General features: G+C 42.3%; 2 long non-coding RNA genes and 1 pseudogene across 2 annotated transcripts; 1 reads left to right on the plus strand and 2 right to left on the minus strand.

Moving 5' to 3' along the window:
- The first annotated feature begins 389 nt into the window (after positions 1–389).
- Positions 390–8,402, plus strand: LOC118236601 (annotated as a pseudogene).
- Positions 8,403–9,261: 859 nt separating this feature from the next.
- LOC118235508 lies at positions 9,262–11,234 on the minus strand. Its single transcript, XR_004766865.1, has 3 exons — positions 10,684–11,234; positions 9,738–9,785; positions 9,262–9,456 (listed from the first exon to the last, which is right to left on the minus strand). It is a non-coding gene; the product is annotated as an uncharacterized LOC118235508 (long non-coding RNA).
- Positions 11,235–25,476: 14,242 nt separating this feature from the next.
- LOC118236236 lies at positions 25,477–26,504 on the minus strand. Its single transcript, XR_004767001.1, has 2 exons — positions 26,301–26,504; positions 25,477–26,042 (listed from the first exon to the last, which is right to left on the minus strand). It is a non-coding gene; the product is annotated as an uncharacterized LOC118236236 (long non-coding RNA).
- Positions 26,505–26,844: the final 340 nt, after the last annotated feature.

Raw genomic sequence — 26,844 nt, forward strand, 5'->3', positions numbered from 1 at the left:
AGTTAAGCAGCGCTATTTACATGCGAACAGTTTGGCTATTTACAACAATAATACACATTTTATACAACCCCCCCCCCCCCCCCCCCCAAATTGCTTTGCAGCCCCGCTATCTAGCTAGCTAGGTTAGTCTTTGTCAGGATCGCCACAATATTATTTATGACTGTGAGGCTATGCTAACTACAAATATTGCACTTTGGTTAGCTGCGACGCTAGCTATATGTGGAACGTTTGTGGAACACGTTGTTAATGTAGATTTCTATCTTTCAATACAAGTGGGAACAAGCTGTAGTGATCCATCGACCCATAGTGTAGTTATATCAGCCATTTGGCTCACGATCGCTGTCTTAATATGGATTCCTTACAATAGAAAAGACGTGCCATTTCATGCCATGCTCTACATGGCCATACGTTCTTGATATGGGAACGATTCATTTATAAATGGTCCTCTGCTGCCATCCTGTGGAATGTTTCATGAACTGCAGGTACGCTGGCTTATTACACGGCCAAACGGTCATCACATGGGAACAATTCATTTATAAGTGGTCCTCTGCTGCCACCCTGTGGAATGTTTCATGAACTGCAGGTACGCTGGGTTAGGGTTAGGGTTAGAGTTTACAAAGTTTGCATGACATTGCAAAATGGTAAGATTACAAAACACAGGGCCAAATGACTTGAAAGAATAGAGGACATATTGGGTAGTATTGCTTTGAAAGACATCTTATGTCATTTCGGTGAGGCAAGATAGCCTACATTTTTTGTAGTACCATAAGTTGGCGTCATTTTGATATCAATAATTTTTACTTGGCATTTTTGTACGTTGAAAACATGTTTTTTAGGAGATATCATTTCTTTTTGCAAAGCGTTTTATTACGAAATTGAGAAATGTGAAGTCACCCTGTAAGAAACGGTTGTGGATTATGGCTGTCCTTGTGTGAATTTATACAGTCTGATGTGTGAACTGTTCAGCAGTTTCGGTTTGCTATATATGTATAGCATATAGAGGGGCTATACATATATAGCCCCTATATATGCTATAGGGTTAGGATTGGGGTTAGGGTTAGGGTTAGGGTTAGGGTTAGGGGGGGTTTACGGTTAGGGCAAGGGTTAGGGCTAGGGTTAGGGTTAGGGCAAGGGTTAGGGCTAGGGTTAGGGTTACTGTACTAGCCTGCAGTTAGGGTTAGGGTTAGGGTTAGGCACAGGGTTAGGGTTAGGGTTACTAGCCTGCAGTTAGGGTTAGGGTTAGGATTAGGGTTACTAGCCTGCAGTTAGGGTTAGGGTTAGGGTTACTGTACTAGCCTGCAGGGTTAGGGTTAGGGTTACTGTACTAGCCTGCAGGGTTAGGGATAGGGTTAGGGTTGGGTTAGGGTTAGGGTTAGGGTTAGGGTTGGGTTAGGGTTAGGCACAGGGTTAGGGTTAGGGTTGGGTTAGGGTTAGGGTTAGGGTTAGGCACAGGGTTAGGGTTAGGGTTAGGGTAACCCTAACCGCACAGGCACGCACATATATATTTACACAAACACATGCAGTTGTTGGTTTGTCACAGTGTGATGTCTCATTAGTTTCCTCTGGCTGAGCAGAACACATTCACATTCTCAGGTTTAACCAGTTAGGCATTAAAACTCTAATTGTTTCCCAGGAACATCTGAAGACATGTCAGTATGCAACCATAAAATGCCCCAACCAAGGCTGCCCTAAAACCCTGCCCTGCCGAGACCTGAAGGAGCATTCACACAACCTCTGTGTCCATCGCAAAGAACCCTGCCCACACTGTCACCAGCGTTACACTATCGCCCAGATCAAGGTGCGAGCCCCGCATAACCCACTTGCCCAAATCAAGATGCCAGTACAACACACAAAAACAAGTTTCTTGCCTGCTTACTGTAACACCAGAAGACTGTTCTTAGCATTTTTGTAGACTTATAATGCTGTGGTAACACTTTACAAAGAGGTCACATGAATTGGCATTAATGTAGTTAACATGAATGAATTGTGCAAATACATTAATTAAGCATGAAATGTATTGTGTAGTTGTGTGTAAGAACACATTCTGTCAGTTACGTGATTATCCTGTTTTGATAACTAATTATAAGTTTATTTATACATTAACTATTAGCAAATACTTGAACAGTTTTTTTTAATCCCAAGCATTAACTGTAGTTGGTAACATGAATTATGTAAAAATGCATTGTCAAAGCAGCACAGATTAACTTCAGTAGTTAGTTGTTAACTTCATCAGTTAATGCCAATTCATGTGACCTTACTGTAAAGTGTTACCAATGCTGTGTGTCTAGTTTTGAATTTTGTTTCATATTTTAAAAATGTTTCTTTCTTTCCCTCCCTAAATGTAATTAAATGTGTCATGTTACAGGACCATGAAAACACTGTGTGTCCAGAGGTGAAGGTCCCCTGTCCCAACAAATGCACCCAGATAATACAGAGGCACAGGGTGAGCGCCTGAAGCATCGGCCACTCTTCACAGTGGCTGAGATACCTCTCACAACAAACACATTTTATGCACTGCGGAAATGGCTCAGCATGTCTTCATTGTCACTGTCAAAGAAAAAAATCTGTTCTACACAGAGACTTCAGTCAAGTTTGAGAAGCTTTAATGTGATATCATGGAGAGAAATACAGCATCTACAGTTGTCTGCAGTTCTCTTAAGTGCAGTGTCTGTGATCTTTATATATTTTCTTTTGTGTCATATAGTGTGATACAGTTTCACCTGCACCCAAAGTGTGGCTGATAAAATAGCAGACAGAACAAAGGTAGCAGACAACACACAAGCAGCAGAAACAGCTAGCTTTGGTCTGAGAACAGCTGATTAAGTAGGGTCAGTTACATTTGACAGTATTCCCGGAATATTTAGCCACTAACTAATGTTATTTTACAAAAGGCCCACTAATTTTTCACTAGCCGTTTGCATTCTCTAAGCACAAATGTATTTTCTTCCACAGTCATCCCATGAGATGTCTAGAAGGCCTTTTACCCTCTACAGGACTGATCAGTCTCCCTCCCTCCCTCCCTCTTCCTCTCTCTCTCATTCACTTTTCTTTTTGTTGCATGTGAACCTGCAGCTGAAGGAACATTTCAGTCAATGTCCTGAGTTGGAGACAGACTGTGTGTACAAGAAATACGGCTGTTTTGTCAGGGTAGGTGCAACATATCCTCTTATTTATCAAGCTAAGCACAAGGCCCTAAACCAACTCTCCTTTTCCAACAGCCCTCTATGTACTCTACCAACTGCACTCTATCAACTACGCTCAACCAGCTTGCCTTTACCAACTTCACTCCAACTTAACTCTACCAAGTGCAGATTTACAATTTTACTTTACAAGCTCTACTTTACCAAATGGTCTTTTCCAACAAACTTTAACACGTCCACTCTACCAACTCTACTTTTCCAGTTCTAGCTCCACAGCTGAGACCATGTATTTAAAGGTCTTGTTTGTAATTCCTCTAGTTCAGTGAGAAATACGATGTTAAGGCTTGTTCAACCTATAAAGGCTTTGTCCAGGTGAGGATTTTTTTAAGACGTCGCTTTTTTAAGCAGGAGAAGAGGGCGAAGGTTCAGGTCCATGAGGATGCTGCTCTGAATGAGCATCTGCTGCTGGTTTTGGAGAACAACACCAAGCTGGAAAAGCAGGTACAGTTCCAAAACCTCCTTATAAGAGGGATTCTTCCTTCAAGCCATGATTCTCCCAGTGTAGAAGTGACTCTCCCACTGGCAGCCCTACAGAGCGATCCCAAATTGACTATTTCAAGCTTGTAGCATTTGTTTATTGGTGACCATGTTGAAGAGTCTTCCAGCCAGAGTCACTACAGGGCTATGTTCTCTGTGCAGATCTGCAGTACAGGGCTGTGTTGTCTGTGCAGATCCACAGTTACAGGGCTGTGTTCTCTGTGCAGATCCACAGTCTCCAGCAGAGCATGTCTCTAAGGCAGCTGGAGCTACAAGAGCAGAAGAGCACAGTGAGCAGTCTGGAAAGGGTGGTCCAGCAGGTGACTAAGAGTGACCAGGTGCTCTCCGTTGTGCAGGTAAGAGTCTACTCAGGGTATAAATGCTTCACATGGAAAAATATCCTGCACATAGTTTAATGCTTCCTGAGTGACTTTATTAAATGTACCACAAAGACGATATTTCAACCAGGAAACCAGGAAATCCACCAAGTGGCAAAGACCTACCTTATTGAAACAGTTTGTTGCGCAGTTACTAAACACTCTGGGAGAATAATGTGTAATACTGCAGGATGTTTTCTTTTTCATTGCGTTTCTTTTAAGTCTTTGGTAGCACCTCCTCACCCTCCTACCTTCCTGTTCTTTTGGTTTGTAATTTCTCAAGCTGTTGCTGGTGAAGGGCATTATGGGAGTTGAAGTCTCTTGTCCATTGCAGAGGTCTTTGGAGGAGCAGAGGGGCCGGGTCTCCAGCATTCAGCTCCAGCTGCAGCAGCTTTCCTTGGCCTTTGGCCAGGACTCCGCCCACACTGAGCTGGCTCAGCTCAGGGGCTCTCTGGGCACGCTCAGTCAGCAGGTGTCCATTGTTGAGGGCCTGAAGGAGCGGCTTGGTGAGTGGCCCCGCCCACTGTTCATTAATGCTTCATAGATTGTGCTCTTCTTGTGTGTGTGATTGTCATTTTTGTTCTTGTCATATTTTTGTTCTTATTTACACACTAAGCTACAACCAATCTATTCACTAGGTTTTTATTCATTATTTTGCACATTTAGATTTTCCCAATGTTGTTTCTTAATTTTATTTTGCACTATTTTTTCAATTATGTTTTAATTTTCTTTCCACTGTGAAGCAACATGGGCAGAAGTGTGATGTGAATACACTAACAGGATTAATTCGTAATATTCAACATTACTCGGAAGCCTATTCCTCATATTAAAAATGTCTGCAAGTGGAAATAAATACACCTAATTTGTAAATTCCTGATAAATGAGTTGCTGATATCTGAGCACAGTGGAAATAAAAGGAAGATACACTGCCACAGCCAGGGAGAGGTATCAGGGTGAGGTCAATCCAATTTCAACTCAGCCAGTCGACAATTCATTGAAATTCAGATAATTGAAAAATTGTCCAAGAACATTATAGCTTATCTTCAGTTTGATAATTGGATTTCAGTTCATTTCCTGAACTGACCACAGCCCTGCTGAGAAGCCCAGCTGTACAGTTTGGCTTTCTTCCTGAAGTTCTGCTCTCTCCTGCACAGGTGTGCTGGAGGGCAGGTATCTGCAGCACTCACGGCTGCTGGACATCCATGTGGACCAGCTGCAGCGCAACGAGGAACGCTTCCGGGAGCTGGAGTCCACATCCTACTGTGGGAAACTCATCTGGAAGATCCGCGACTAACAGAAGAGGAAGGAGGTGGCCAGCAGAGGCCATGCCCCTCCCATGTTGAGCTCTGCGTTCTACACTGGGCGCAGCAGGTACAAGCTGAGTGCACGGGCGTACCTGAGCGGTGATGGCACTGGGTTGGGAACACACCTGTCCCTGTACGTGGTCCTGATGAGAGGCGACTTTGACTCACTGCTTCCCTGGCCCTTCCGCCAGACCGTCACCCTGACAGTGCTGGACAAGAGCACCGCCAGAAACCACATGAGCGACTCCTTCCTGCCGGACCCTGCCAGCAGCAGCTTCTCCCGCCCTGTGTCTGACACAAACGTGGCCTCTGGGTTCCCTTGCTTTGTTTCCCATGGTAACCTGGAGGCCCCTAAGAACGCCGCCTATGCGAAGGATGACACTCTCTTTATTAAGATCAAAGTGGACACCTCGGGGCTGGAAGACCTCTAGTTAGGGCTAGGTTTGACACCCTGGTGGGGTACAGCCATTGTAACCCTGAAAAAAGGATTTAATTTGACCTGGTGATTAAATATATAGGTGTGAGAATTGATTCTGTATGAATTGGCTTAATTCCTAAATGTAAATGTCTTCACTATTGAAGCTGCTCTTTTGGAAGGTAAGCAAGTAGCCTTGCTGCACATCATGATTTATATGATGTGTTCTGCACCAGATCAGTGGTTTTAGTGCCAACATATACATGGCATTAAGCAAAAATTCATTTTATTCTGGTACTCATTAGTAGGATTATCTACATTTCAAATGTCTTCATTTTGAGCCATTCTATATTTTGCTTCAGTTTCACATGCACACCAGTGTGTTTCTGTCTTTTGAATTTTTCCTCCATGCTGCTGGAAGCAAGTGTCTTGCACTTGAGCATGAACGACAATTATGTAGTAGGAAATACTCAACACATTTCACCAGTATTTTATTGTTGTCATATTCATTGTATGTACAATTAATGAAAACTTTAAAAATAACTTTTTGGCATCTTCATTTGTATCCATATGTTTTGCATGCTTATGAATGTGTCAGGGCAACTAGTGTTGTCTCTGATCATGCATAATTCTAACCATGGTTGAGAATTATTCTAACCCTAACCTTTATCCAAATGGTTCTTGAAATGAATTCTTTGAAATTAAATGTTCCCTTGAAAAGACAGCAGGCACGTGAAAATGAAGCCTAGGGGAAGTGGATATATTGTGTTTAAAGCTAATACACACAAAGATGATTAATAAACAGACTGCTGCCCTAAACAGATTTCACTCTTTTTGGCTTCAGAGAATGACCCAGGGGCCCCTAAAATTCTTGGTTACTGCTTATATATTTTTCATTATTGTGTTTGATGAAACTACATCCGAAAAACCTGTACTGCTTGACCCTGGCTATATCTGTCCAAGTTTACATGATGGATTTCACAGATTGCAGACTGAATTCCTAAAGCGTAAAAAACATTTTTAGTATATTGTTTTGTATGCTTACTCAATCTTTACAGTAAAAACATGCAATTATCATGCTGGTCTTTTCCCAAAACTTGACAATTTAGGTGGGGTGAAGAAATTTGAAAGAGCCCAAACTGGTTTTGGTTAGTCCAATTAACATGTGTAGTGCATGATGGTCCGGTGTGTGAGTGGTGCTAGTCACCAATAGAAAATTGGGCACCATTTAAGGTCTGTGGCCCCAGACCACCACACCCTGCGTGCTGTCCAAGTGGACCCAGGGGGGCTGGATATTTACCTTGCTAGACCCAAGTGGTTTTTGTTAACACCGCTAGGTAGCCCGACCACCCGAGTCAAGCCTGAGAAGGGTCTACATCTTGGGGCCTCCTCCAGTCTCCCCCAGATCAGATACGAACGATACATACCAGTCTGGGTTAACCTAGAGATGGGGGCGATTAAGGAATTAAAACAAAACAATCAGTGGGTAAACTGACAATGGTATGAATTGGGGAATTACAATTACAATCGGGGCCCCACCAGGAATAGTCTGTGGCTGCATAGCTACTAGGACTGGGATCAAGAGCCCATGCAGTCATGAGGAGGGGACAACTATACCCGCCTATCAAGAGCCAGCCCATGTAAAGTGGGGTCACAGCTGATTGACAGGACCTTGTCCTCCTACTAGCTGGAAGCGGGCCAGAGCATATTACTTCCCGACATCTTTTTAGCCACTGCACACAATGATTGATAAGTTGGACAAGATGTGGAAATTATTCTTCCCTGCTGAATTAAATGGCTGTGGTAAAAATGTAATCTCTGTGAGGCAGCCAGTAAGAATGCATGAAAACTTCTGTCTCTTCAATAAAGGTGAATACACAGGTCTCTGACTGACGCTGTGCAATACTTCACCGAGAAAAGCAATATTTCCGATATTCAACAATAGATGCTACAGATTGTAAACTTCCCTTCTCCTAACTTTTCCTGAACTGTGCATCTGATTGTGGCGTCGCTACTATTCCGCGTTTCAGGTAGGTGTATCTTTACTTAATTTGTTCCTGCTGTTGTTAGCCAGAGAACATAGTGGTGCGTTTGTTCAGATAATCGGTCTTTAATTTGTCTCAGCTTTTACTAGTTAGAGAACATGGTTGTGCGTTAGTTCAGATAATCGCTCTTTAATTTATTTCAGTTCTTGTTAGTTAGAGAACATAATTGTGCTTTAGTTGAACAGTGTATGCAGTGGTGATACTGTTAAATAGCCCTGTATTGTCTTGCTAATTTCGAGCAGTTTCACCTGGTGCTATTCTGCCCTAACGAGCTCATTGCAATTACGTAATTGCCACCACCTATTTTTAAACTCCAACTGAAGCTGCTGGAGGCGTAGGCCGCCTCGTGGTCAGTTTGTCACGTGTCTAACCCTGATTCCCTTGTGCCCGTTGCCTCGCTCCAGACGGGTCATCTACCGCAGGCGCAACATATCTAACCTGCCACCCCTGTGCACATCTCAGGAACTCACTGTTGTGGGTGAACTATGGAACTGTCAGTCAGCTGTCCCAAAAGCTGACTTCATTACTGCCTTTTATGTCTATATGTGTGATATGTTGTTTTTATCTGCTGCTGTAACACCCAAATTTCCCCACCTGGGGATTAATAAAGTCCATTTTATCCATTTTATTTAGTCCAAAAAAAAAAAAAAAAAAAAAAATTTTTTTTTGGTTCAGACTATCTTGTTTCTCCTTACTGTATGCTACTATAGTAAAGGCTTTTTATCTACATTTTATTCAATGGACTTAAGTGGACTTGATCCTGAGTTTGGTTACACTGTTGTAAGTCGCTCTGGATAAGAGCGTCAGCTAAATGCCTATAATGTAATGTAATGTAATCTTAGCCAAAGCAAAGTCTCTTGACTTCCTGGCTCACAGAGTAACCACAATTGCAGTAGGAGAATTTTAACGGATTGTTAATTTTTCTTAATTGTGCATTTGTTGGTCTGAGGGATTCGTTACCTGACAAGAAAGGGCTGTAGTTGAAGAAAAAGCCACATATTGACATAAAAATGAACAGTTTGTTAGAATTGCGGTATTGCATTTGAGCTTTGCAAACAACGTGCCTAACCGGACAGGATAGAGTTTGAAAAGCACTGGTCTGCAACATCAGTAGCAAGCAATGACTGCATTGTTAATTCAACATCATCATCCCCACATTACCACTGAAACAAGCAGAGAAGCACTTTGCAGGTTCATAAAGACAGAACATTGATTACAGCAGTCCGAAGCACGATTAAAATAATTTTTTTCTGCCAAAGTAACGTGCGCTCTGAGGATGGGCCCAGATCTCTGACACGTCAGGTGCAGGTGCAATCATAGAGAAAATAAAGCAAACTAACAGAAAAGTAAATCAGGAATGTTAAGTCTACCTTTAGTAAAAGGCTGGTTGGAAAATAAAAAGCAAGCAGAGTAAAAGATCAGTACAAACAGTGAGCCTGAAGCTGATTTAGGTCATTTTCATTTTTATTGTATATAAAAGCAAAGACAACATTTTTAACAGTAAGACTTTTGGTAGCGAGGGCGAGCTCCGGGTCCAGCAAACTCGTCGGACCAGGAGCGGCGGGAGTCGGCCACCAACAAGGTCCCGCGGTACCGGATCAGGATGTCAGATCTACTTCCTAGAGGCTTCATCCACATCTGGAAACAGACCAGAGCAAGTCAGCAAACCAGCTCTAACCAGGGAGCCCCATCTCCTGACTCTGTAACCAGGGAAGCCCACCTCCTGACTGTCAAACCAGGGAGGTATCAGACAACATTCCATGCCTGTTGTGTAAACCTTCAGCATGAAAATATTGAAGTATTTTAAAGGCCGAGCAATAGCAATATTCTCTTTGAAGCTCTCACGGGCATAAGCGAACATGAAAAACACAGACAGATACAGAATGACAAAAAAATGAGTAAATGTAAGGGCGGCTCACATTTCTGGTAGCGTGCCACAAGAGATCTGGAGACGGCCTGGCGGATTGCTGCAGAGAGAGAGAGAGAGAGAGAGAGAGAGATAGTGGAAATTGCGATCTCAGGGGTCACATCTCTCCTGCATCCTGTCAACAATCAGGCTGTTAACAATCATTCTGATTATCAAGACATTTTATAAAGCAATAACTGTGACAGACAGCTACAATACAATATAAAGCTTGCAACAGGCACACCCTGGACCACATTGACGAAGTTCTCCTAGGCGGCAAGATTCTTCTTTAAAATGGTGCATATGACATGTTGATTGAGTGAAATTGTAGCTGTGTGCAACAGACTCCTTGTGAATGCGTGCATTACTGGAAAGTACACAGACTGTCAGGCTCTCACGCCGACCTCCTTGACAGTGTGTCTTTATTGGACACCGAATAAATAAAATAAGAGATGCAATGAAAAGTCTCGTTAGGGTTATGTCTGTATTACTTAGGTGAACACATCTTACACATCCATGATAATTTTGGCGTAGAAAATAACGTTAGGTAGCTACCTAGTAAGTGCTATGCATAAGAGTGGCTAACAACAAGACTAAGGTGGTGATAAAATTTTTCCCGACCGTGAAGAACGCCTTACTCGTTTACATTTTGAATAGATGTGGCTAGACTGGCTAAATGTATCGTGGTTTCCGTGGCAGCACTGTCGACACAAGCAATATCGGAAGGGAATTTTGACTAGGTAGTTAAGCAAAAACTTGAAGGACAGCTAAGGCTGATATATAACGGCGGTTAAGAAAGCATGTTACAATGTTGTAGGTAGAGAATGAAGAGCAGATGAAGCACACAGCATTACCCAACGTTAGACAGATAGTTAATGTTAGCGACCATGTAGAACGGAGGCTAGTATTTGAGGTTAATTAGCATTAGCTAGTGAGTCAGTTAAGAGTTGTTTTCTTACCTTGGTAGTTGCAAAAATACACATGGCATGTAATGAATAGCCTTTCTCCAATTTGCCGGTTGAGTCTTTAGTCGTTGTCGTTGTGAAAATCCTATGAACGCGAGTGATGTTTATATTTGGGAGCTCCTATTGACAGCGGGTGTAGAAGGTCGCCATTGCTAAACCGGGAACAACCGAGCAGTACTAATTACGGGAGCTAGCCTGGAGCTATGAGGCTAAGGGCACGTCATCGTTGATGATCCTTGATAGTTTACCAAGCAAGCATTGTAATCGGTGGCACGGTGGCTCAGTGGGTAGCGCTGTCGCCTCACAGTCCGAAGGTCGTGATATCGAATCTCGGCTCTGTGCGGAGTTTGCATGTTCTCCCCGTGTCCACCTAGGTTTCCCCAATCCGAAAAACATGCATACAGGTTAATCGGAGATACTAAATCGGCCACGGTTGTGAGTTAGAGGCAGGAATACACTTTGAGTGTATTCCTGCCCCTCGCTCAGAACCAGCTGGGGTAGTCCCCCCCCAGCCATCTTGCTGAGGTACGGTAGATAAGGTAGGGTCGTTTTTTGAAATAGATCCATAATAGACATAGTCTAGATCCGTGTTTATTGTGTATCTATGAGGTGTTTGCCATACTTCCCAGCGAACGCGAGACGTGCAGACGATATGTTTATTGCGTTGACTTATTAACCGGCTACAATATTGCAAAGGAATGTGGATTGAACGTGAGCTCTTGTGCGCTTACCGGCCGGCCTGTGTTGTTCTTTAATCGGGGTTCGTACGGTCATGAAAAACCTGGAAAAGTCATTGAAATTTAAAATGCAATTTCCAGGCCCTGGAAAAGTTATGGAAAATTATATTTTTTGAAAAGTTTTGGAAAAGTAATGGAAATATAGCTAAAGTTGCATCAAATATAATTACTAATTAATCCAAGCATAAAAATAGTATGTATAGTAATAAAACGTAAATTGGCACGGTATTTTGGTGGTGTGAGAAGTTAATTCGGTCTGGCTCAGTCTGTTTACAGGCACGCCCAACAGGCACGCTTCTGCTAATGTAGCAGTTAGTAAACGTAGGCCCTACTGTGCCAACAATATGCCAGGGAAGTGCAGCTTCAATAATATATCAGGGCTAGAAATTAACTTTTTTACTTGGTAGCACTGGTGCTCCCAACTTCAAAAAGTTAGGAGCACCCACCAAAATGTAAGGAGCACCCACCAAAATGTAAGGAGCACCAACAATATATGCAATAGATTTTTTATTGATAAACGACAATATAATAGTACGGTTTACAAGTAACAGTTAAACTGTCACGCCTAAAATGTGTCGACTCTTCAAGGAATTGCGTGTTATGCATTCAAACTACAAAGCGTTTCTCGTCACATTAATACCGCTAATTAAATCACGAGACATTCAATAGCAGTAAACTGCATCGGAGAAATTAGCTGTTTCAACTACACAAAACATTACGTTAACGTTTCAAAAAAAAAAAAAAATGCCGTAGCCTAATCGTTCGCTTCAACTTTTCAGCTTTCGATAACGCTAATAAATTGAACATAAACTTTTGTCTTCAGGTAACATTAGTTAACGCGTTAGCTCTCTGTGTCGCGTGACAGTGGAGTGCAGCGAAAGGGGGTGATTGAAGGCTAATATTAACCAATTTAAAATCAGCATTAAAGGTAAGAATGTCAAGCTGACGATTGGTTAGAAGGGTCACCGTCAGCTCACAAGGCACATACTGAGTGTACTAGCTGTTTGAGACATTGACAAAAATGTTAAACTATTCGAATTAAAATATGAGAGAATGTATCTAAGTGTGTCTGTCTGGTGTTTATTTGTTTTAGAGAGGCACCATATGTTTCAGATGCAGACCTAATTTTACTTAGTGTTACAATACATAATTTTAAATCGTCCCGCTGAGAGAGTAATTTGTTTTGGTCATGGAAATTCAGTTAAAGGTTGTGGAGAAGTCATGGAAAAGTCATTGAAAATCATTGGTGAAAAAGTGTATGAACCCTGTTTAATACCACGGACAGGTTTGCTAATGATATTTGACGCATTGCATAGCTATGTCATGGTGCTGCACTAAGAAAGTGACAGTGTGGTGAACCTCCGGTTGAAGGATTGAATCCCGCCTCGCACTCAGGCAGATAATTTCCTCTTTTACACTAAGGTTTTCTTACGCTTATATTTGCTTTAGCAAAACTCACTGACGGCCACCTATATGCATTTCATGACGGCAAACGTATTCCTTTTATTTAAAAGTTACCAGTTCACCACTCCGCCATTTCTACTAACTACATTTCTTCACTTGGCTACCGTACAAAACCTTATCGGCAAACGCCACGTTTCTACATTTATGTCACCTCGCCCTGTTCTCTATCTATCTGTACGTTGTGCAACTCCCCATTAAAACATTACATTTAAAATCAAGTTTCACCCAAAAGTATAGCTACTAGTGCTGAACATGAGAAAAACACAACATCTCTCTTGTTACTTACCCTTCCACTTAACAATTACAGACTTATAGCGACTGTTATATATACCGCTCGATAAGGATTAAAAGCTCGCTCATGGTTAGATTAGGCCTACTCCATTAACTTGGCACTATGCTCCGTGATCATGTCAACCTTCACCTACATGTCCATCCTGCTGAAAACATATTGTTTCAACTAGGCAATTTGATCATTTGGTCCTAATTTCTCTCACACTGTTGTTATTTCCTCATATGCAAAGCCTGCTGGGACATATGCGTCTGCTCCTATTCTCCACAATCAAGTTTTCCGGTTGTAGCTTAGCAAAACAGCGAAGAGGATTCCCACCTGAAGATAAGCCTATGAAAATGGCTTATAAACCTTAGGAAGACTGCATCTCCAGGAAATAACAGACAACGGAGCAGGACAACAGGCTACAGAAATTGCGACCTAGGAAGCTTTAATTCTACGGGCTTGCTGATTGTTTTCTCTATCAAGGCTCGTTGGATGGCCGGCAAATCCGTGAGTACAACATATTTGAGCTGCGTTTCTGTTGCGTTTAGACGCTTTGTGACAGCCACTGTTTGTATACATAAGATGTATTTGAAAGCAATGCTACCCAATATTTGCTGAATTCTTTCAAGTGACTTGGCCCTGTGTTTTGTAACAACGTGACTCACTGCAACAGAATAGCAGGTGAACTGAGGGTAACGGCTTGGTGCTTCGGTGCTAGCCAGCAAGCTAACAGAGACACTCATTCATGCTAAATTTGGGTATACATAAGTGCGTTTGAACATGATTATTTACAAGACTACTGTACAAAATCCCACAGGCTATTTACAGTTAAGCAGCGCTCTGTGGGCCTACATGCAAACAGTTTGGCTATTTACAACAATAATATACATTTCATGCAACCCCCCCCCCACATTGCTTTGCAGCCCCGCTAGCTAGCTAGCTAGCTTGCTTAGTCTTTGTCAGGATCGCCACAATATTATTTGTGACTGTGAGGCTATGCTAACTAGAAATATTGCACTTCGCTTAGCTGCGACGCTAGCTATGGCCTATGTCGAACGTAGGTGGAGCACGTTGTTAATGTAGATTTCTATCTTTCAATGGAAGTGGGAACAAGTTGTAGCGATCCATTGATGTAGTTATATCAGCCATTTGGCTGACGATCGCTGTGTTAATATGGATTCCTTACAATAGAAAAGACGTGTCATTTCATGCCATGCTCTACATGGCCGTACGTTCTTGATATGGGAACGATTAATTTATAAGTGGTTCTCTGCTGCCACCCTGTGGAATGTTTTATGAACTGCAGGTAAGCTGGCTTATTGCACTCTAGACGGCCAAACGGTCATCGCATGGGAACAATGCATTTGTAAGTGGTCCTCTGCTGCCACCCTGTGGAATGTTTCATGAAGTGCAGGTGCGCTGGGTTAGGGTTTACAAAGTTTGCATGACATTGTGAAACGGTAAGATTACAAAACACAGGGCCAATTGACTAGGAAAAAATGTAAATACTTTGAAATACATGTTATGTCATTTGTGTGAGGCAAGGTAGCCTATATTGTTTGTAGTACTGTAACATGGCGTCATTGTGATATCAGTAGTTTTGAGTAACTTGGCATTTTTGAATGTTGAGAACGTGTTTTTTATGAGATATCATGTGTTTTTGCAAAGAGTTTTATTATGGAAGTGAGAAATGTGTCCCCGTAAGAAACGGTTGTGGATTATGACTGTCGTTGTGTGAATGTGTATTGCCTGATGAATGTGTGCTGTTTAGCAGTTTATACATAAGGGTATACATAAGTGCGTTTGAACATGATTATTCACAAGACTACTGTACAAAATCCCACAGGCTATTTACAGTTAAGCAGCGCTATGTAGGCCTACATGCAAACAGTTTGGCTATTTACAACAATAATATACATTTCATGCAAACCCCCCCCCCCCCCCCATTGCTTTGCAGCCCCGCTAGCTAGCTAGCTAGCTAGCTTAGTCTTTGTCAGGATCGCCACAATATTATTTGTGACTGTGAGGCTATGCTAACTGGGTCATTCTACAGAAACGGTGGCATTTGGAATTGCAACATGTCTTGAAATGCATTTAACTTTACTTAATCAAAACTTATTGTACAATATTAATGAACCTCTTGCCTTTAACAATCCACAAAAATGAAAGCTTAATGTATTTTAATTATTTTTATACATTGACTCAAAGAATGCTTGTGCCATCTTTTTGTCATTGGTATTACTCATACCAAAAACAACATTAAAAGCTTATCAGAATAGTATTTCTCTATTCAATCTGCACATATACTCAAAGACATAGTAGGTTGATAATAATTTAAAGAAAAATGTTTTATTATTTATTTATTTATTTCAATCAGGTATGTGTAAAGTTGTATTGTGTGACATGTTTTAATTTACGCCATCAGGTTTTTGCTATAATATCAAGAATAACCGAAGGACAGTCTGAAAATTGAATGATACTATCCTTAAAATGCCAACTCATAAATAAAGCAACAATCAACAAACACAAAATTATTATGAAGTCAAAAACGGCCCCTTTAATATCAAATCAGCAAACAAACATGCAGTAACACCAGTGACACATTATAACACCAATGACTTGGTATAGTCATCCACCTAGAAGCTTCCCAGTCTGCTGCCTTCCTACCACTACTTCACTCCTTTGAGCTCTCCCTACAACACTCTCCTCCAACCCACAAGGCAGGCAACCTCCTAGACCTGATCTTCCTGAGGACCTGCTCCAGCTCCAATCTTACGGTTACCCCCCTGCATACGTCTGAGCATCATTTCATCTCCTTCTCCCTCCCCCTCTCCCCACACCCTCCCTCTCCCCCTCCCATCCCCACTGTCACTGTCCGCCGTAACCTCCGCTCCCTATCAGCCTCTTCTCTTGCTCCCAGTGAGTGCTTCCCTCCCCCCTCTTCAATCATTTTCCAAGCTCCCCACTAACTCTGCATCCTCCACCCTGACGTCATCTCTCTCCTCAACACTCGACTCCCTATGCCCCTTGGTCCCTAGGCCAGCACGTTCATCCCCTCCCAGTCCATGGATGTCTGACATCCTACGCACCTCCAGGGCCAGCCTCCGCGCTGCTGAGAGGAAGTGGGACAAATCCAGGGACCCATCTGACCTCTGAGCCTATCAGTCTCTCCTGACAGAGAAGAGTTGACGAGGGTTAGAAATGGAGTTATGAATTTTGGTTTGGTAGAATTTTGCCTTAGCGGCAGTGACAAAAGAAGAGAAGTCTATTTTCTCTTCTCTCCTCAGCGTGCCACCTCCTCCACCCCAGTCTTCCTTCACTGCAGATGACTTTGCAGCATTCTTTGAGGAAAAGATTGCAGACATCCGCAGCTCCTTTGCCCCCTCTGCGTCCTCTGCCCCCTCACCCCCTCTGCGTCCTCCGCCCCGTTTCTCCACATTTTCTCTCCTCTCAGACGCTGAAGTCTCCCAGCTTCTGCTCACCCACCGCCCTACCACCTGCGCCCTCGACCCTATCCCCTCATCTCTCCTTCAAGCAATCACACCAGACATCCTCCCTTTTGTGGCCTCCCTTGTGAACTCATCCCTATCTTCTGGATGTTTCCCCTCATCCTTCAAGAAGGCCCACATCACCCCGCTGCTGAAGAAACCCACACTAGATCCTTCAGTCATTCAGAACTACCGGCCGGTATCTCTCCTCCCTTTCCTATCCAAAACACTTGAACATGCTGCATCTAACCAGCTCTCTGCTTTCTTCTCTGAGAACAACCTGCTTGATCCCCAGCAGTCTGGCTTCAGGCCTGGCCACTCGACCGAGACTGCACTCCTCTGGGTCAGTGAGTCACTCCATGCAGCACGAGCAGCCTCGCTCTCTTCTGTCCTGATTCTTCTAGACCTCTCCGCTGCATTTGACACTGTGGACCACTCTACCCTCCTGTCCTCCCTGGCAGCAACAGGGATCCGCGGCACAGTCCTTGACTGGATTGAGTCCTACCTCTCTGACCGCTCCTTCCAGGTTGCCTAGGAGGGTAAGGTATCACCACCCCGTCCCCTCACCACCGGAGTTCCCCAGGGCTCAGTCCTTGGTCCCCTTCTCTTCTCCATGTACACCAGATCCCTTGGCCGTGTAATATCTGCCCATGGCTTGTCCTATCATTCCTATGCCGACGACACGCAACTCTTTCTCTCCTTCTCCCCATGGGACACACAGGTCCCTGCTCGCATCTCCGCTTGCCTGAGGGACATACAGAGCTGGATGGACAATCACCACCTGAAGCTTAACCCGGGAAAGACGGAGCTAATCTTTATTCCTGCTCCAACCTCTCCCCTCCTCGACTTTTCCATTTCCTTAGGGGACACCGTAGTGATATCATCACCCTGCGCCAAGAATCTCGGAGTGATGATGGACAACAGGCTGTCCCTCTCCAACAGCATTGCAGCAGTAACCCGGGCATGTAGATTTTTCCTATACAACATCCGCAGAATCCGCCCCTTTCTCACCACCTACTCAACCCAGCTCCTGGTCCAAGCAATGGTTCTATCCCGCCTGGACTACTGCAACTCTCTTCTGGCTGGACTACCGGCATCTGCCACCAGACCCCTGCAGCTCATTCAGAATGCTGCGGCTTGTCTGGCCTTCAACCTCCCCAGACACTCCCACGTAACTCCCCTGCTCACTACCCTCCACTGGCTGCCTGTTATAGCTGGCATCAAATTGAAAACATTGGTCCTAGCATACCAGGCAGTCAAGGGATCAGCCCCAGCTTGCCTTCAGAAGATATTCAAACCCTACATGCCAGCCAGATCCCTCCGTTCTGCTACCTCAGGACGCCTAGCACCTCCCCCTCTTGGCACCTGCACTTCCAGAACACGTCTCCTGTCTGTTCTGGCCCCATGATGGTGGAATGACCTCCCTGTGGAGGTCAGAACAGCTGAGACTGTGACCCATTTCAAACGACGACCGAAGACCCACCTCTTCAGGCTGCACCTCTCCCCATCCCTCCCTTCCCCCCTGTAAATGATTATACTTAGGGTTGTAACTAGGCAGCTGTTTCATAGGTGACTTAGTTGATGCGCCCGTGTTAACGACTACTTGTATTTTTATTTATTTTTATTTTTCCATAGAATGCGTTGTTGCCGTTCTCGTTGTTAGTGTTAATCAATTTAACCATCAGGGTCCAAGTTGAACTATGCGGTTGTTCCCTGTACTTGGACCGGTACTTCTCTCTAGGGGTTTCGTCATACTTGTTCCTGGTTATGGTCATACACTTTGTTGTACGTCGCTCTGGATAAGAGCGTCTGCCAAATGCCTGTAATGTAATGTAATGTAGTCAGGGAGCACTGTATTTACTAAAGCAATATCTTTAATATAGATATACAAAGTTCATAATCATGGCAGTTAATCCCCAAACTACACAGTGTAGCTTTATTATAATAATAATAATAATAATAATAATAATAATAATAATAATAATAATAAGCTGCTTGGCCACATTATTGCAGCTTGCAGCTTATTTTTTTTTATTCAAAGCTACACTGTGTAGTATGCATACTATGCTTAAATAAATCCTTGTACTGTGACATATTTTAGTCCTGATATCTGAATTCCAGATTTGTTTGAATACGCTTGTAATTTCCTATATACATAATGGGTTTCATTCACTAACGGTGTATATGCAAAGATATTCAATTGTTTATTTTGGTTTATCTTTTGATTTTGAATCTTGGTTAAGCAAGAAGCCCTTATATGGGCTTTTCTGGAGCGTGTATTATGCTAATTCAAAATGACCTGCACATGCAAACCACTTTACAATAATAGTGAATGAGACCCAATATCTTCAGTTCTACCTTGAGATGCTGGGTTAACTCCCTGGAGATGATGGGGGGGTCAAGACTGTCTCTCCTGCTCTCATGTGTTGCCTGTGTCTTGCCTGGTGTGGAATTTTTAAGAGTTCAATTTATTCCGCCGTACTTTTGTAAGTAGAAAAATAAATGCAGGCATGTCTTCGTTTCAAAATAGGTTGTTTAATGTAGCAAAGGAACTAGTGGGTCTGTTACCCAAGTACAGATAAACACAGAACCGACAAATGACGGAGACAGTGAATACTTATACCCTGTTCCTTCAAGGAAACAAAGGGCCAAATGGTTATCTTTAAACACATCATGGGGAAGGGGGGGGGGGGGGGGGCGAGGTAATCAGACATTGGGGGGGGGGAAGAAACAAGGTGTGGGGAAGTTGGACTGAAGTAGGGGGTAGAGGATACTGCATACCAAAGGGAGAGGATGTAGCACAAAGGGTGTGAATGGGGAAGGGGGGGGGGCGAGGTAATCAGACATTGGGGGGGGGGGAAGAGACAAGGTGTGGGGAAGTTGGACTGAAGTAGGGGGTAGAGGATACTGCATACCAAAGGGAGAGGATGTAGCACAAAGGGTGTGATAAAAGGTCAATTTAAATGAGTGTGGTGGTAAACAATCAATCCTATCTGCAGCTGTCCCACTACAATGTGAGACACCTCAGAAGGGTAGAACTGTGGCTCCCATGTTTTCCAACATTCCCTACTTTTTTTTATTTTTTATAAGAAAGTCTTCTATAATCAAAGGTATATGTATAGAAAAGAATATGAAGCAAAAATAAAACATAAAAATTAAAACAAAAGCACACAAATTATTCAGGGGTTATTTCTGAGCCATCCCACAGTTTCATTTCTATCAATGACTTTCTCCAACTGTTTTTTTTTTTGTTTGCGCCAGCAATAACACTGTGTTTGACCATTGAGGATACGAATTACTATTAGACCTACAATAGCCAGGAATATCCAGTTCCAAAAATGTGTTCTCATCAGAGCATCCTTGTCGCTTCAGGACCGTGGCCTCTGCCTGGGCCAAGCTCACCTCCATTTTTGTTTTGAGTAGTGTTGAATCACTCTCCATTAGAGCTTTCTTCACCTGAGCATGAATACCTGCAAACACATTTGACTAAGGAACCAGGTAGGCATCATCCCACGTGGCCAAGCTGTTGGACTCACTGGCATTAGTAGTAGGTAAATGAATGTTCCTCATCTGAACAGTGTATGCTGGTGTAAACCAGAAACCAGGGGGGTGATTAACACCTTATATTACCATATGGAAGTCCTGTGGGGTGACTCAGAATACACTAGTGACACTGGTCCACCACCCTCTCCACTTCCTCTAAAGGGTGCATATTCCTCTCTGGGGACAGTTCATTAGAGTTAATAGATACAATTTATTGCATGACTTTCATGCATAACATGTATGAATGTGGTAATCTGTAAGAATGTTTGATTCAGCCATTCCCTTACCAGTTCAAACCTTAAACAATACTGATCAAACATGACAATGATGTTAGCTCAATCATAAACAGCATGCATGAATACCGTATTTACATCATATTATAAAACCTTTTTTTTTCTTTTCTTCTGGTCCAAGAATGATGCCTTCTCTAGGAATAGGGTGCAGTGGAGGACATTTGCTTCAGTCCAACTGCTTGAGTCTTCCCATTCCTTTAGAGGTTGGCATTGTCTATCCTCAACATATATGTATTATTATTATTATTATTTATTTTATTTATTTATTTATTTTTAACCGTATAAATTTAGATGCATCATTGTTAGACCAGGGTAATATGTACATTCATGCTCCACGGCCCATCTCCCCAGGTTATCCTGTCCTCATCCAACTAGTTATTGCGTTAATAATGTGTCCAATTACGTGTTTTTACTGTCACAATGAATTCTTATATTCTTGGAAGCTGTCTTCCACCCTCAATCATGTGTTCTAAATGAAGATTCACTTGATACTTTCCATGTGTCTTCTGTTGTGAACGCTTCACCATCTTTCCACCTGTCTGATGTCCATTAGGTGAATCCAACGTCAACTGCGTGTATTGTCCCTGACACATTGGGTGTTGTTTATGAATATGACCGGAATGTCCCACTTAGTGCTGACCTCCAACCTGTTCCTGAATACCAGGAGCCTCGTCCTGATCTTGATTAATTCTGTAGGGGAGAGAAAGACCAAGTGTGAGTGTATATTCTTATGCAGTTTTAATCATTTAAACATTGACATTGGTATCAAGTTCAGCTTTGTTATATAATTTGCATTGGTCCCCATGATACCAGAAATACTGTATTGGCCTACCCTGCTTTTTTATTGCCAATTTCAAATTGGTTTCACCAAGTTTGTCCATAACTTCGTATGGACCTTCCCAGTTTGCTTCCCAGCCTCCCCCTTTTAAACAAATTTTAAGCATCACCTGATTTAGAAAGTCACTGTATGTGGGGTTGGACTGTGAAAGGGATTCTCAGAGCCTTTCTGGCTGCTCTGCTCAGAATGTGCCTTAATCATAGACAATAGGTCTGTGTATATAAGAGTGCCTTCAATCTGGGGCTGTTTTGTCTGAGGCTGCTGTGCACGCAGCTGTTTTGGCCCTTTTCCTTCCATCCCTCCTCCTTTTGACCAGCAGTGTCGCTTGGAATGGCCAACACGCTTGCAATTGGCGCACACACGGGGGCTTCTACACTCATTCTGAATGTGACCTGGCTTCCCACAGTTAAAACAATGAAATTTGGCCTGGCCCTTATTAGATGCTAGCACAGCAACCCTTTTTCTAGAGCTCTGTTTAGGGCTCAGTGAACTGAGTTGCGACTCATTCCACACAGTTAAACAGTCTTGGATATCCCTGCCTATGTGCTGTCTGACTGGCTGTGCACCCAGTTCTCTATTCAACTGTAACAATAAATGTTGGCAAGTAGGCGAGACAAGATCTTTATATTTATTGATTACCAAACTCCAAAACATTGGATCGTCACCTGTTAGTGCTCTGTTCCCTCCACCTATGTTTCGATTGTACACAATCACAAATGTTCTAAGAAAATCAGTGGGATGCTGCCCTTTCTTAGGTACAAACTCAAGAATTTTATTCATGTCAGCTATAACGCGATAACCCACAGCCTCGCTCATTATCCTTAACCTCGCGTCATGACTGGGGAAAACAACAGGGTTTCCCTGACCCTGAATTAATTCTAACGGAATAGTAACCGATGTAGGGAGCACAGATTGCACTAATTTACAACAGTCCTTGTCAGTTAGCGAGTGTATTCGCTGCAGCGTTTGCACCTTTTCAACAACTGCGGTCGGGTCACTAACTCCGTCCCACGTGGGAAGTTGTTGTTGCAGTGTAATCAACTCTGAAAGTGTAAGATTGCGATCCACCTGTTGATCTGCATATTCATATGTGATAGCCCCATTGACAGGATTTTGTGTTGCGCTTGTACGAACTCTGCGTGTTATTATTGGTGCGATTTTAGTGTTTTTTGTCCCGACTGATTTAGTTGCTTTTTGTGATGTAGAACTTCTAGAAACCAGCCTTCGGCAATTAGAAAGAAGTGAATTGGTAATAGATGCATTACATTCTGTCCCCCCAGTAGGCCTATGAAACCCCGGCTCCTCATCTAAAATTTCATTATCACTTCTTTCATCATCCACATCTAACAAAGGAGCTGTTTGGCAGTTTGTCTGCCTGACTTCCCATTCGTCATCATCAGAACTGTATACTGACTCACTCTGCTCCTCTAATGTCCTTAAAATCACTGCCACTCGCTGTTTCATTATGGTATTTGCAAGTTTTTGCTTTGCCATTTTTTCTTTCAGCAACCTGAACTTCTGTACAATCGCATTATCCTTATTCTCCCCAGACACATTCCATAACTCTTTATATGCCACCTGAGCATCGCGTAACTGTCCCTGCGTTTTAAACAATTCTGCAGTTGTGGTACTCAATTTCTCCCTCAACTGGCAAATTTCTTTTCTAAATTCTAAGTGTGTTGTGGCATGTAATATACGTTCTGCAACAGATGCTTCCAACTTCCTTGAATTTACCGCCAGTGCTTTATTCAAACTTTCAACTTCACCTCGCAATGTAGGAACCTCTACAACTGTATCGGTCAAAAACTTAATTGTTTGGGCCATAGCCATCACACAGTTAGCCTGTCTCGTTTTCTCATTTTTCTCATTTTCATTGCGCTCTTCACAAGCAGTCTGAAGATATTCAACAACATCCACTTCCTGTGGTACGTTATAAGAATCCTCCTTACAATGTTTGGCCAACCACCTAGCGGCCCACGATTTCCACCCATTCACTGCCATTCCTAAACTCCTGTACAATGGACAAACAAACTTTTGGTACTTGAAATTGTCCAAGGTCTGTGTAACTTTATACAAGCCCCTACCTAGAACACTGTACACATGTACAATCAATTCTGGCCACTTGTATTTTAAAACATTACACAATTTTCGTAACTATTCCTCTACAATATTACATACATAAATATTTCATACTCACAAATGTACGTGGTCCGTTCCGTGCCTTCAAGTCCGTTTTTCCTTCAGCGTTGGCAAATGGCTTCCAAAACAGTCCTTCTCCTTCCTTGAATTCGGCGTCAACATAAAAAAGAAAGTCTCTTCTGTAGGCCAGTGTCACATGCGAATGTAAGCCTCCCCAGTTTTTTTTTTTTTTGAAAAACGCAACAAGAACGACGGATTTGGGCTGGCTCGCCAATAATGTGGAATTTTTAAGAGTTCGATTTGTTCCGCCGTACTTTTGTAAGTAGAAAAATAAATGCAGGCACGTCTTCGTTTCAAAATAGGTTGTTTAATGTAGCAAAGGAACTAGTGGGTCTGTTACCCAAGTACAGATAAACACAGAACCAACAAATGACGGAGACAGTGAATACTTATACCCTGTTCCTTCAAGGAAACAAAGGGCCAAATGGTTATCTTAAACACATCACAGGGAAAGGGGGGGGGGGAGGTAATCAGACATTGGGGGGGAAGAAACAAGGTGTGGGGGAGTTGGACTGAAGTAGGGGGTAGAGGATATCACACAATGGTACTGCATATCAAAGTGAGACAATTTGACTGGGTAAGGGGGTAGAGGATGTAGCAGAAAGGGTGTGATTAGAAGGTTAATTTAAATGAGTGTGGTGGTAAACAATCAATGTTATCTGTAACTGGCCCACTACAATGTGAGACACCTCAGAAGGGTAAACTGTGGCTCCCATGTTTTCCAACACCTGGTTGACTCGCCATGCCTTGCGCTGACCTCTCTTTGCCCTTTCACTGAGATCATTTATGTTCTGTCTTTTTCCTGTTGCTATATCATTAGCATAACCCTGTTGCCTTTTCACTAAATACTCTGCTCTACGTGTAGGGTCAGCATCCCTGCGCTGTCTATAAAACCTCTGCTTCTCAGCTGCACTCAATTTCGCCATACCTGACAAAAATAATAATAATAGGAAGTTATGAAAAAGAAACAACGTGCTATTTTGCTTTAAATACTTATGTTGAAGCTTTTATAAAAGCTCATTTACACAAGAATGTCATTGGTGTTACTGATTGTCATTGGTGTTACCAGGAGGAGTAGTAACACCAATGACGGTAACACCAATGACAATTTGTCGAACAAATGGTTTTTTACTAAATGGACACCGCAGTACCTCAAACCACATGTCTTCAATCATATTAAAATCATTCAAATATATAATTTAATCCATTCTATTATCTATTTCTAATTTCTCCTTCCTATGAAATGACTAACACCAATGACATATTTAAAAGCCTCATGTAGAATTAACACATAAATCATTCAAATTTATAACAAATGAAGAGAGACAGCAGACTCACCATGTGCATATGTTGATCACACTTCTTCCAATGACCTCTTGAACCAAAAATTACTTATAAAAGTCATTTCATTTTTTTCAAAATAAAAGTTTTGTGAGGCAGCAACACCAATGACATGAATATGGGGTGACCACTATTACCGTTATATTATTTATAATATTTCATTTGTATTTCAGCTTTTTAAGTTCTCCATTCCATGAATGTGACATTTGTGTTTACTTTGACATTTAAATTGGAGAAAAATAAAAAATTTTAACTGAAAATATGGCACTAAACTTCGATACATGGTCTGAGTGACAAGCAAATTGCTTGTGTAAGGGGGTTCTCCTCTGTAACAAGTGCTTCAATATTAACACCGTTACTAGAATGGATAAAATCAGGTAAGTATGGACCAGATCAGAAGACAACAGATTCGACTCGCGAGAGAGAGGCGGTTTGCACATGAAGAATGAAGCACACGAAGCAGGATCTATATTTCAAAGGTAAGAGAATTATTTTTTTTCTTTTAAATTAAATTTTCCCTTTTGGTTCTCTGTACCCTTTGTTTTTATTACAAAGTAGAAAGCATTAAACAACAACAGTACACATATCTACAAAATGGGGAAAGGAAAAAAATACAAGTTGGTCCCAAGCCCTTTTACTTTGTGTCTGTATTTATATTTTCTCTGGTTCCACTAATTTGACTATTTTTCCTATCTTTATACCTTAACCATACTTTAGTATTTCTTTGATGTGTTTCAGTTAATCCCTATTATTAGTTATTTGGTTCTAGTATGATTTGTCACTAATTAGATTTTAGGACTTTTATTTTGAAAGCAAGACCCTTATGTAGTACTACTGAAAGTACCTATGCAAAGGAAACTTATCACACTATAATACCAAAACACTTTTCTAAAACACTATCTGTGCAAATCAGTTTAGTCCGTGTGGTTGTTGGACCACTTGTTGCTGAGTTCCAGTTTGTAGAATTCAAACTCTTGTCCTACCACCATCTTAGAAAGCACAATTGAACTCTTTCCTTCTCTTTAAGATTTCAGGTCGATCACATGGGTGGCTCGCCAGTCCGCGCGCCGCTGTAGCTCTCCAGGGAAGGCAAGCAGGGCGGACGAATCCAGGATCCAGCACAGCAGTTCAAATCCAACAACAAAAAACAACTCCAACAAACAAAAAAAACCCGGCCTTGCAACACAAAGCCAAAAGACTCATCAGTAGTCTGTACATTCAGATTAAGACATAGTATACACTGTGAACATCTAAATTGTATAACACTTGTAACCTTCCATTTACTCTGTGAATAAACTTGGATAAAGCTTATATCAATTGTCAATCTGTTCTCATTCTGTCAGCATATCTAGATTCTGATTAACTGGAAGTAGAATTAGCCACCATTAGCTCACTCAATTCACTACTCATATCTTGCAGTGCTTCCAAACTCACCCACTGACGTTTCCTCTCAGCACTAGCTAGCTAGCTAGTTACGTTAGCTTTCTAATAAAAGGTACCACAACACACATTCGTTTTAAACAGGGGTCCTCAATCTTATCCAGAAAGGGCCAGTGTGGATGCAGGCTTTCATTCCAACCAAGCGGTTACACACCTGATTCCACTAATCAAAATTCTTAGCAGAGATTCTTGTGGTTGATTAGTGGAATCAGGTGTGTTACCGCTTGGTTGGAACTAAAGCTGCACGCACACCGGCCCTTTTCTGGAAAGATTGAGGACCCCTGGTTTTAAATAACATTTAACAAACAGTACGCCGATGTGGCTGCGATATGCGATTACACAGGAGATACACTTTCAGAACACAACCGGAGAATTTTCAAATGCTCTTCTTCTAGCTAACGTTACATCACATTGTCCCCGCTTCAATATATTTTCAGCTTGCTATGTGGCGAACTGCCTGGTTCGTCTACCACCACAGTCACAAAGCAGGAAACAGCCCTGCTGTTAGCCCGGCCTACACCCCACACATCAATTATAC

The sequence above is a fragment of the Anguilla anguilla genome, chromosome 9 (assembly GCF_013347855.1).
Source record: "Anguilla anguilla isolate fAngAng1 chromosome 9, fAngAng1.pri, whole genome shotgun sequence".
Taxonomy (NCBI): Eukaryota; Metazoa; Chordata; class Actinopteri; order Anguilliformes; family Anguillidae; genus Anguilla; species Anguilla anguilla.